This window comes from Pinus tabuliformis, chromosome 4_1, assembly GCF_031772625.1.
Source record: "Pinus tabuliformis cultivar Carrire ecotype Pingquan chromosome 4_1, CPIR1, whole genome shotgun sequence".
NCBI lineage: Eukaryota > Viridiplantae > Streptophyta > Pinopsida > Pinales > Pinaceae > Pinus > Pinus tabuliformis.
The window spans coordinates 343,934,436-343,945,303 of record NC_142303.1 but is presented as its reverse complement, the minus strand read 5'-3'; the positions used below and the strand labels follow the sequence as shown (position 1 = coordinate 343,945,303).

At 35.3% G+C, this 10,868-nt stretch overlaps 1 long non-coding RNA gene across 1 annotated transcript; it reads left to right on the top strand.

The window, feature by feature from the left end:
* Window positions 1-9,247: 9,247 nt before the first annotated feature.
* On the top strand, window positions 9,248-9,981 carry LOC149175676 (uncharacterized). Its single transcript, XR_016258575.1, has 2 exons — window positions 9,248-9,328; window positions 9,506-9,981. It is a non-coding gene; the product is annotated as an uncharacterized LOC149175676 (long non-coding RNA).
* Window positions 9,982-10,868: the final 887 nt, after the last annotated feature.

The following is a 10,868-nucleotide window of genomic DNA, read 5'->3' as shown; positions in this document are numbered from 1 at the left end:
ACATACATTGAAGGAAAAGAATTTGAGGATGCAACAAAGTATAGACAGCTTGTAGGAAGTCTCAAGTACCTGAGTACTACCCAACCAGACATTTCATTTTCTGTTGGAATCCTCTCTAGGTTTATGCAAAATCCTTGTGAGGGACATTGGTCTGCTGCAAAAAGAGTTCTAAAGTACTTGAATGGAACTCAAGACTTTGAATTCAATTATACACAGGTGGGTGACTTCAGCTTGATTGGATACTCTGACTCAGACTTCGATGGAGACAAAGAAACTGGGGTATCTACTTTTGGTTATGCTATGAGTCTTGGATCAGGAGTTGTCTCCTAGAGATCATGCAAATAATCAATTCCGGTAGATTCCATGATAGAGGAAGAATATGTGGCAGTGGCTGAGGCAACAAAAGGAATTGTGTGGCTCAAGAAGATCTTGGAAGATTTGCAAGTAAAACAAGTACATTCAACTCCACGCATGATTGACAAAACCTCTGCAATAAAGTTTCAAGAACCCAAGGTTCCATGATCGAAAGAAAAACACAAATACAAAATACCATCTGATTCAACATCATGTTGAGGCAAAGACAATCCATTTATGCCATTATTCCATTAACGAGAATATTGCAGACATCTTCACCACAACACTTGGAAGAGAAAAGTTTGAAAGATTCATAACGATGCTTGGACTCACCAACATCCCTTCAGATTAAGGGGGGAATGTTGACACCTAATCTTAAGGATTGGGTGAACAGTTGTAAATAGGGTAAATAATAAATAATGGAAAAGGAAGAGTCATTGGGAGATGAAACTCAAGATTCACTCCCTCACATATATAACTATGAGCAATCTAAATGAATAAACATATTTCATTTGAGGAGTTACCTCCTGGCCTAACAAAAAATTATAAACCCAAGGTATATAAACCATAATATAAGTATTATAAACCCTAAAATAAACATGGTTGAGTTCCATATTAATACATTATTGTCACATGCGACATTGGACCATGATTTACCATGATTAATTTTCATATCGAGACAATATTTATCACAATCCGACTTTGGAACATGGTTGACCATGGTTGATTTTTAGATTGATACAATATTTGTCACAATGCAACATTTGACCATGGTTGACCATGATTTATATTATAAACCCAAGGGATTGATATTATAAACCCAAGGGAATAATAAACCTAATGGATTAATACTAAAACCCCAAGAGATTATAAACCCAAGGTATATAAACCTTAAGATAAATATTATAAAAACTAAAATAAACATGGTTTACCACAATTGATTTTCATATTGAGACAATCCTTGTCACAATGCGGCCTTGGTCCATTATTCATCATGGTTGATTTTCATATTGAGACAATCCTTGTCACAATGCGACCTTGGACCATTATTCATCATGGTTGATTTTCATATAGAGACAATCTTTGTTGCAATGTGACATTTGACCATGGTTGACTCTGATTGACCATGGTTGACCATGTTTGATTTTATAAAACATGTTTGACCATGATTGACAATGGTTGATCACGTTTGACCATGATTGTCCATGCTTTACCACCATCATTGATCATGATGAAAGAGACTTTAATCAAGGTTGACCTTGGTAATGAAATTCAACCAAGGTTAATCATGGTTGGCCATCATTGGCCATGGCTTCTCATGGTTGACCATGGTTGATTGTGGTTAACCATAAAGACATTAACCATGGTTGACCGTATTCAAGCATGATTAACCATTGTTGATTGTTGTCCACCGTAGAGACATTAATTAACCATAAATACCATGGTTGATGAAGGTTAAGAGAAATCTCAATCTTTGATTTGTTAACTACTATTTTATAATATTTAATAATAGTTCATTAAGTTTAAATTCCTACTATCCACCTTTAGTTATTGATAAATATATTCAAATATTCAAGACTGAATTGTAAAATAAACAAACATATTCAGGTAAATATTTTATTAATATTCAATAAAAATTAAACATATTAAAGTAAATATTTTATGGATATTCAATAAAGATTAAATCTCTTTCATCTATTATAATTATTAAATTAAAAATCAATTTCAGAAACTAAATTATAAAATAAAGAAGCATATTCATCTAAATCTTTTATTAATATTCAATTAAAATTAAATATTTTCCATTTAATATAATTGCTAAATTAAATATTTAAATACCTTGTTCTAAAATAGTTATAGGTTTCAAGTTGTGATTTCAAAATTTAACTAAATTGTTTTAAAATATTAATAATACATTCAAATAGTGATAAATGTGTAACCCCACAAGGGCCTTCGGACAGATGTTTAAAATATTAATTTGAATATTATTATATTTGAATGTATTATTAATGATGATGATGATGATGATGATGATGATGATGATGATGATGGTCAGCGTCCACTGAGACCAAATTGGTCTATCGGACCTACAATTTTCTTAATTTTTACTTGTCTGGCTCCTCGTCTTTCTTGGCGAGATTGGTGTTGTAGCTTTCTTTCTTTTCTCTACGGTCTTCCAACTTCCTTTGTCTTGCATCTCCTTCATCTCTTCTGGTTCTTGGGACATTGGTGTCTTAGCTTCGCGATCTATTGTGTTCGTTCTTTTGAAAATAGTTGGAGAAGAAGTTTGGTTTAGGAGATCTGCTTTGCTGTTAAATGAAGATTTATTTTTTGCGGTATTCAAATCCTCATAACTATTGATTTGTTGGGGCGGGCTTTCTCCTTGCTTGTTTTGAGAGTTGTTTCTTTCTTCCTTGATTTCTTGTGACTCATTTTCTCTAGAATATTCTTCTTATTTGATGACAGTGTAGTGTTCTTTTTGTGCTCCTTCCCACCATGTAGATCTGTGGTGGTTTTTTCTAGCAAAATTTTTCTCAGAGGCTTTTGGGCAATTTTTGGCTAGATGCCCCGTCTCAAAGCACGATCGACATCTGAAGAGGACACTTTCATAATCAAGCTTCTGGTTCCACACATAGTCTTTACTTGTTAGGTTTATTTCAGCTGGGAATCCGACGCTGAAATCCATTTCCACACAGATGCGTGCATAGGTGGTTCTAGCATATTCCTCTGTTTCTGGGCACCTGCAGTAAAATTTCCCAATTGCATTTCCGATGGCTTTTAGCGAGGAGAGATTCCAGAGATGCAAAGGTAGGCTTGGAAATCTCACCCAAACTGGTGCTGAGGTTATCACTTCTGTAGAGGGATCGAATAATGGGTTCCATGGCTTCATGAATAGGCCTAATTTTTCCCAAAACCAAGGGCCGGAATCTAGAATACATTGTCTGCTTTCAGGATTTTCAAATCTACTATAAAGAAACCTCTAGCACAGGGGTAGATATTAATTTCATCAGAAATGATAGGCTTCCATACCTCCGAGATCCAATTGTGGAGTGCTATCAGCCGCGGCCAAAAACCATTGAACCGGCAAATTAGGGCACTTTCGGAGAACTTCAAAGCTTCATCGAGTGAGTCCTGGACCACTTGGATAGTGGGAGCTGGGGCTTCACTCACGATATGGGCAGGAGATTGCCCTCCAGAGGCGGATGAGCCACCAGTTATTTTTGCGAAGCTCGAAGCCATATTTTACTTGCTCGTAGAACCCAGCCGCAGACAAATAAGACAGAAGATAAGATTAGATCTAGATCTGACTGCAGAAATCAGCCGCCTAGATCTAGCCTCAGATCTAAAACTTAGCTGTGAAATAAACTGTAAATGCGAGCAGGCCCCAAATCTATACCGCGGATCTGCACCAGATCTATACTGCAGATTCAATTCAATGCCGCAGATCTATACCGAAAGCTAAAGAAAGATCTCTTCCCAATCGTGGGAGAAGGTATTAATTTAATTTAGGATTCTTTTCATCATAAAAACTATACCGAAAGCCGAGCAAGAATTTGCAGATCTATACCGAAAGCCTAGCAAGAATTTGCCCATGAATGATATGGTTATCTCAAAAGGGGTAGAGACGGCAGAGCCTTCTTCCATTCTTAATGCTTAATGCTTCTGTTGTCTTTTTCCATTCTTTCAACAATAGATCTGATCAAGAGATATGTCATGCAGCTCCACAATAGATCTGATCAAGAGACATGAAGTAGATCTGATCAAGAGATATGAAGTTTCGCCCAGCTCAACAATAGATCTGATCCAGAGATATGAAGTTTCGCCCAGCTCAACAATAGATATGAAGTTCCGCGCAGCTCAACAAAAGATCTGATCAAAAGATATGAAGTTCGTGCAGCTCAACCGCAGATCTGAAGAGATCTGAAGAGATACAAATATGCAAATTTTAATATAATAAAAAATTAACTATAATAAAAAAAAAATATGTTTATAATAAATTTATAATTTAAAGATTATAAACCTATAGTGATATTTGAAACCCGCACTTTAATTAAATTCATTAGATAATTAAATAAATGATACAAATTTATCATTATAAACAAATTTATCGTTACAAAATTAGCATTAACAAAGTTTCCAAGTGACTGGGTTATAAAAGATATTAGTGATTTGGACTTAAAAGCATGAAAATCTACGCCATTGATATACTAATGAAGAAGATATCAACCTGTGTTACCATAAAGTTTCAATAAGTATACAAGCTATTTAAAAAGTCCACTTTAATTTAATTTATAATAAATTATACTTCAATAATAAATTATACTTTAATTATTTATTTAAAAGAGAATTATGTAATAAATTAATTTTATACATTTAAAATTACGTTATGCTATAAATTTTTTTATTTAATTTATAAAATTAATTTTTAATCTATACTTAAATATATAATTTATAATTTAAATATATATATATAATCATTACAAATAAATAAATAGTCAAAACACCTGTACAACCCAATCATCTAAAACGAAACCGATAATAATAGTGAAGCAAAAAATAACAACAAAGCATTTACAAAATCTATAAATTGACTTGGCCAGTTATGTAAAACAAATAATAACGACAAAGCATTTATAAGATAATCAAACTTTGTTTGATAGACCATAAAATTTGACACACCATAAAAATAAGTGTAGAAATTGTTGCAAAAGTTAAACCCAAAACCAAATTTCAACAATGTGGAGCTTTCTAGACGAATCAAATATGTGGAAATTTATTTCTCCTCACACCAAATATTATTAATTTTATATAAAAGGTTAATTGAGATATTTCTACACAATAAGGTGAAATGAGTATAATTTTCAATGTTCCGTTGATCAATTGATACAAGCTACACCCTTTTTTTTTAATTTATTTTCCATAAACATTGATTAATCAACATTGATGTAATGCGATATCGAACATAATAACGTCCGTTAATGAACATTACACCCACACCATAATAATAACCTTGATGAACATTACACCCACACCATTTTCTATTTTTTAATTTTATTTTCCTTAAACATTAAATAAGAGACGTTATATCAAATATTTAATTAATTACGCCGTAAGGCGTTCCCCTTTGAAACTAACTCTCCTCAGGTGATTCGTGGATATCGTTTCGACCGTCAGATGACATGTTAGACGATTAAAATGTTATTAGCCGTTAGATATCACCATTTCCGCCGAACTATTATTTATTCAATTACCAAATTATTATTTATTCAGTTAGTTTGTTAACCTTTCCATTTAGGGCCGAGGGGGAGCGGAAAGTCGACATTCCTGAGGGCACTGAACAGGGTCTGCGAACCGCCCTTCAATTCCGTCTTCATCGACAACGACGACATCACCAGCCTCAACGCGCTCGCCCTCCTGTGCCATGTGAGCATGCTCTTCCAGACGCCACCCCTCTTCGAAGGTCGGTAATCAGTTTGATGCATGGCAGGAAAACCGCTGAGTTCGAAGGCATCCAAAGTTGCTGCAGCTTTTTCCCTATTGAAATCCCTCAATGGAGGAGGACCAGCAGGGCTTCGATTCTTCTTGTGTTCGTTTTCTCTAAAGAACCCCATTCTGATAAACCCTTTGTTGCTTGTCTCTCTAGGTTTCACTTGAAGGGTTCAATCCTCTGAAGCCTGCAATTTGCCAGTCAGTACGAGGTGGCTGCTTCAATTGTTCCGAAATTGAACAACATAGCAGGTAGACAGTTGAATTCGAAGGTAGCCAAAGCCGTTGCGGATTTTTCCCTATCGAAATCCCTCAATGGAGGAGGTCCGACAGGGCTTTGATTCTCCTCTGGTTGGTTTTCTCTAAAGAATCTTGTTCTGATAACCCTTTGTCTCCGTTCTGATAAACTCTTTGTCCCCTGTCTCTCAGGGTTTGACTCGAAGTGTTTCAATCCTCCGAAGCCTACAATCTGCAACGTTGTGCTTCAGGTTTATATGGGCAATTACCTTATACCAGTTCAGGCTTAGTTTATGTCATGGGAATTAACAGGGATTACAACATCAAACCAAAATCTTGGCAGGTTATTTTCCATGAAGATATTTTGAATGTTTACTTTAGGGTTAAATAAATTTTTGTAAGTATGTATATAATATTATCACTAGTTTAGGGTAACAGATGCTTCGACGGGGAGCACCATTGTGTATTATACAGAGTATCTCCAATGTAACCAGATTGTTCTAGAAATAATAATACGATGGGCCTCAGCTAACAAATCAAGACGATGAGCCTTGAAAAACAAAATTGAGAGGTACTGATGTTCCACAATGAACACATATGTATTACATGTATCGTTGCTAATGGTGTTTATGCCTAAACACATGGACTGAATTAGACATGATGAATCTTGGAGCTTAGTTGCAACACATATGGCTTATCATTACCATTACATTGAATGTTTATGGGAATTGTGTTACTTTTAGAGAAGTGATGAATGGTATGGCTTATTACATGCCCTGTTTGATTACTAAGCCAATAGGTGTTCTATTTTGCATTAACTATAGCTATGGAGTTAGTTCATACTATACACACATCGAATAAGGTGTCGTTATGAGTAATGGTTATCATTCTATTACAGGAATCAGTATTCAAATCAATGGAAGTTAGCCATTAGTATTACCCATATAAATATGCAGTATAATTCCATATTAATCAGTACTTGTATTGTTATAGTTAACCAAGCTTTATTTCCAGTGATAACAGTCTAGTCATATCATAGATTTCTACATAACATATGTCTTACTAATGATGCTGGAGGATCTGGTACTGGAATTTGATATGTTATTAGTGGTAGTAATGGATATGAATGGTTACACTGGTTCAATTGCATCGACTGCTTAACCTGAAACCCTTACTTCTCTAGCTACTGATGCTTACTTAGCTACAACCTACTGGTTATAGCTCTGCCGATGCAGGGTATAATGATATCAGAGACAAATCATAGCCTCCTAGCATTTAAGTCCTGCAGATATAACGTTGTGCTTCAGGTTTATATGGGCACTTACCTTATACCAGTTCAGGCTTAGTTTATGTCATGGGAATTAACAGGGATTACAACATCAAACCAAAATCTTTGCACACTAAATGACATTCCTAACAAATGTCAGTCGTTCAACACAATGTCAGGTAATCCTGCGCAGTAAACTTGTAGATGTCAAACAAAATCAATGCATTGAAAGATGGTGTGCATGTCAAATCCAATGTTTTTAAGCTATAGATGGAACTGCAGAAGAAAATTGAAAGTTTGGACAAAGGAAGTTTGGGGATCAAACCATCTAAGGAAGTCGCGGTTCATTTCTAAGAATGATGGTATCCTTTGCACACATGCATACCTTCTGGCGACTAGAGTCATGATGAGGCTTAATCATTTTTTCCCATGATCTGATTAGACATTGTATTTTTACAGACATGCTCAAGAATTCTAACTGGAAAACAAAAGAATTTAGCTTTAAGCTTAAAATTAGCAACAAGGCATTGTACCCTGTATCATTCTAACTACAGAGCAAATTTTCTGTATTGTTACCAGCAAAATATACAAGTACGATACCTAATTGCTTAAATTCGTTAAAGATATTAGGTCTTCTTATGATATTGTACAGCATTTCGATATTTATTTATTTCACAATTATAATCACCCTGAAAATACAAAGACATGATGCCCAATGTGCACTTGCAAAAAGATGCCTTCCTTTGTCATATTCATAGCTGAAAACTTTATTGAGCAATATCAAAATATAAATACAGAGTTTTGCATGTGCCACAGTAGGTAAAAGGAGCTGCTTTATGACAGAACCAAGAACAGCAAGAAATTCTTCCTTTCTACCCTCCAACTCTGGAAGAGCTTTCCAAGTGCTACGCTTCAGTGATTTGAAATTTTGCACTGTCAGCTCTTCCAATATAAAGAATAAGCTATGCACAAGGCATATGCCTCTCATCACACAAATTTACATTTATCCGACCAAGTAATGCTCTCATCACACAAATTTACATGTATGATTCTTCACTAAAGCTACAGCTTCTGTAACCAGATTTGGTTATTGTGCTGCAGAGTTCCTGTTAGTAAAAAAGCCAGTAGGAACCTACAACAATGCAGGTTAACTATTTTGCAAGATATATTTAATCATCTCCTTACAATATCCATTTTCTACTGATTCTGTAACAAACCTTTCATTGATTGTACCTTTTGGAATTCCAAAGAGGGTAACAAATATTTCCCTATGGCATTGATCACATATGAAAACTGACCTTCAACGATCAATTTAAGAAGAGTGGCCCCTGGAACCATACATTTTGCATAATCATTGAAGGGATAGGGTACAACACGGTCCATGCACTGTCCCAGTTGGAACATTTATCAAAAGGATGCCATACTGAAAACTTATCACATTTTGTATTCTTTTTAAGTAATAGTCCTTTGTCTGGACTCCGAATCAAACAGCTCAGAGAATTTAGAAATAGAAGTCCTTTGTTTGAGTCAGACAGTTCAGAGAACACAAAATCCTAGCATGGAGAAATGCAAACATGAATAATATAAAGGAAAATGCTATTATACCATTGATGTTATTATTTGAATTCAGCTAAAGTTCGCAGAAACTATACCTCTGCTATCTTTCTCAATGACTTCGTTTTTCTACGCAATCAAATAAATTCATCATGCATTCCAAGCTCCTATTAAGCAAAATATGACCAGAATTTCATTTACATTTAAGAAATACCTGCCAAATGTGTATTGGTTCAAAGAAGCCCTCCCACTCTTCGTGCACCTCATTAAATAGGGAATGAAACAACGACGTAAAACCCTTCATCAGCTTCTTTCTTACTTGTAAATCTGCGAGACTGAATCTCCATGGTTCAATCCTCTGAAGCCTGCAATTTGCCAGTCAGTACGAGGTGGCTGCTTCAATTGTTCCGAAATTGAACAGCATAGCAGGTAGACAGTTGAATTCGAAGGTAGCCAAAGCCGTTGCGGCTTTTTCCCTATCGAAATCCCTCAATGGAGGAGGTCCGACAGGGCTTTGATTCTCCTCTGGTTGGTTTTCTCTAAAGAATCTTGTTCTGATAACCCTTTGTCTCCGTTCTGATAAACTCTTTGTCCCCTGTCTCTCAGGGTTTGACTCGAAGTGTTTCAATCCTCCGAAGCCTACAATCTGCAACGTTGTGCTTCAGGTTTATATGGGCACTTACCTTATACCAGTTCAGGCTTAGTTTATGTCATGGGAATTAACAGGGATTACAACATCAAACCAAAATCTTGGCAGGTTATTTTCCATGAAGATATTTTGAATTTTTACTTTAGGGTTAAATAAATTTTTGTAAGTATGTATATAATATTATCACTAGTTTAGGGTAACAGATGCTTCGACGGGGAGCACCATTGTGTATTATACAGAGTATCTCCAATGTAACCAGATTGTTGTAGAAATAATAATACGATGGGCCTCAGCTAACAAATCAAGACGATGAGCCTTGAAAAACAAAATTGAGAGGTACTGATGTTCCACAATGAACACATATGTATTACATGTATCGTTGCTAATGGTGTTTATGCTTAAACACATGGACTGAATTAGACATGATGAATCTTGGAGCTTAGTTGCAACACATATGGCTTATCATTACCATTACATTGAATGTTTATGGGAATTGTGTTACTTTTAGAGAAGTGATGAATGGTATGGCTTATTACATGCCCTGTTTGATTACTAAGCCAATAGGTGTTCTATTTTGCATTAACTATAGCTATGGAGTTAGTTCATACTATACACACATCGAATAAGGTGTCGTTATGAGTAATGGTTATCATTCTATTACAGGAATTAGTATTCAAATCAATGGAAGTTAGCCATTAGTATTACCCATATAAATATGCAGTATAATTCCATATTAATCAGTACTTGTATTGTTATAGTTAACCAAGCTTTATTTCCAGTGATAACAGTCTAGTCATATCATAGATTTCTACATAACATATGTCTTACTAATGATGCTGGAGGATCTGGTACTGGAATTTGATATGTTATTAGTGGTAGTAATGGATATGAATGGTTACACTGGTTCAATTGCATCGACTGCTTAACCTGAAACCCTTACTTCTCTAGCTACTGATGCTTGCTTAGCTCTGCCGATGCAGGGTATAATGATATCAGAGACAAATCATAGCCTCCTAGCATTTAAGTCCTGCAGATATAACGTTGTGCTTCAGGTTTATATGGGCACTTACCTTATACCAGTTCAGGCTTAGTTTATGTCATGGGAATTAACAGGGATTACAACATCAAACCAAAATATTTGCACACTAAATGACATTCCTAACAAATGTCAGTCGTTCAACTCAATGTCAGGTAATCCTGCGCAGTAAACTTGTAGATGTCAAACAAAATCAATGCATTGAAAGATGGTGTGCATGTCAAATCCAATGTTTTTAAGCTATAGATGGAACTGCAGAAGAAAATTGAAAGTTTGCACAAAGG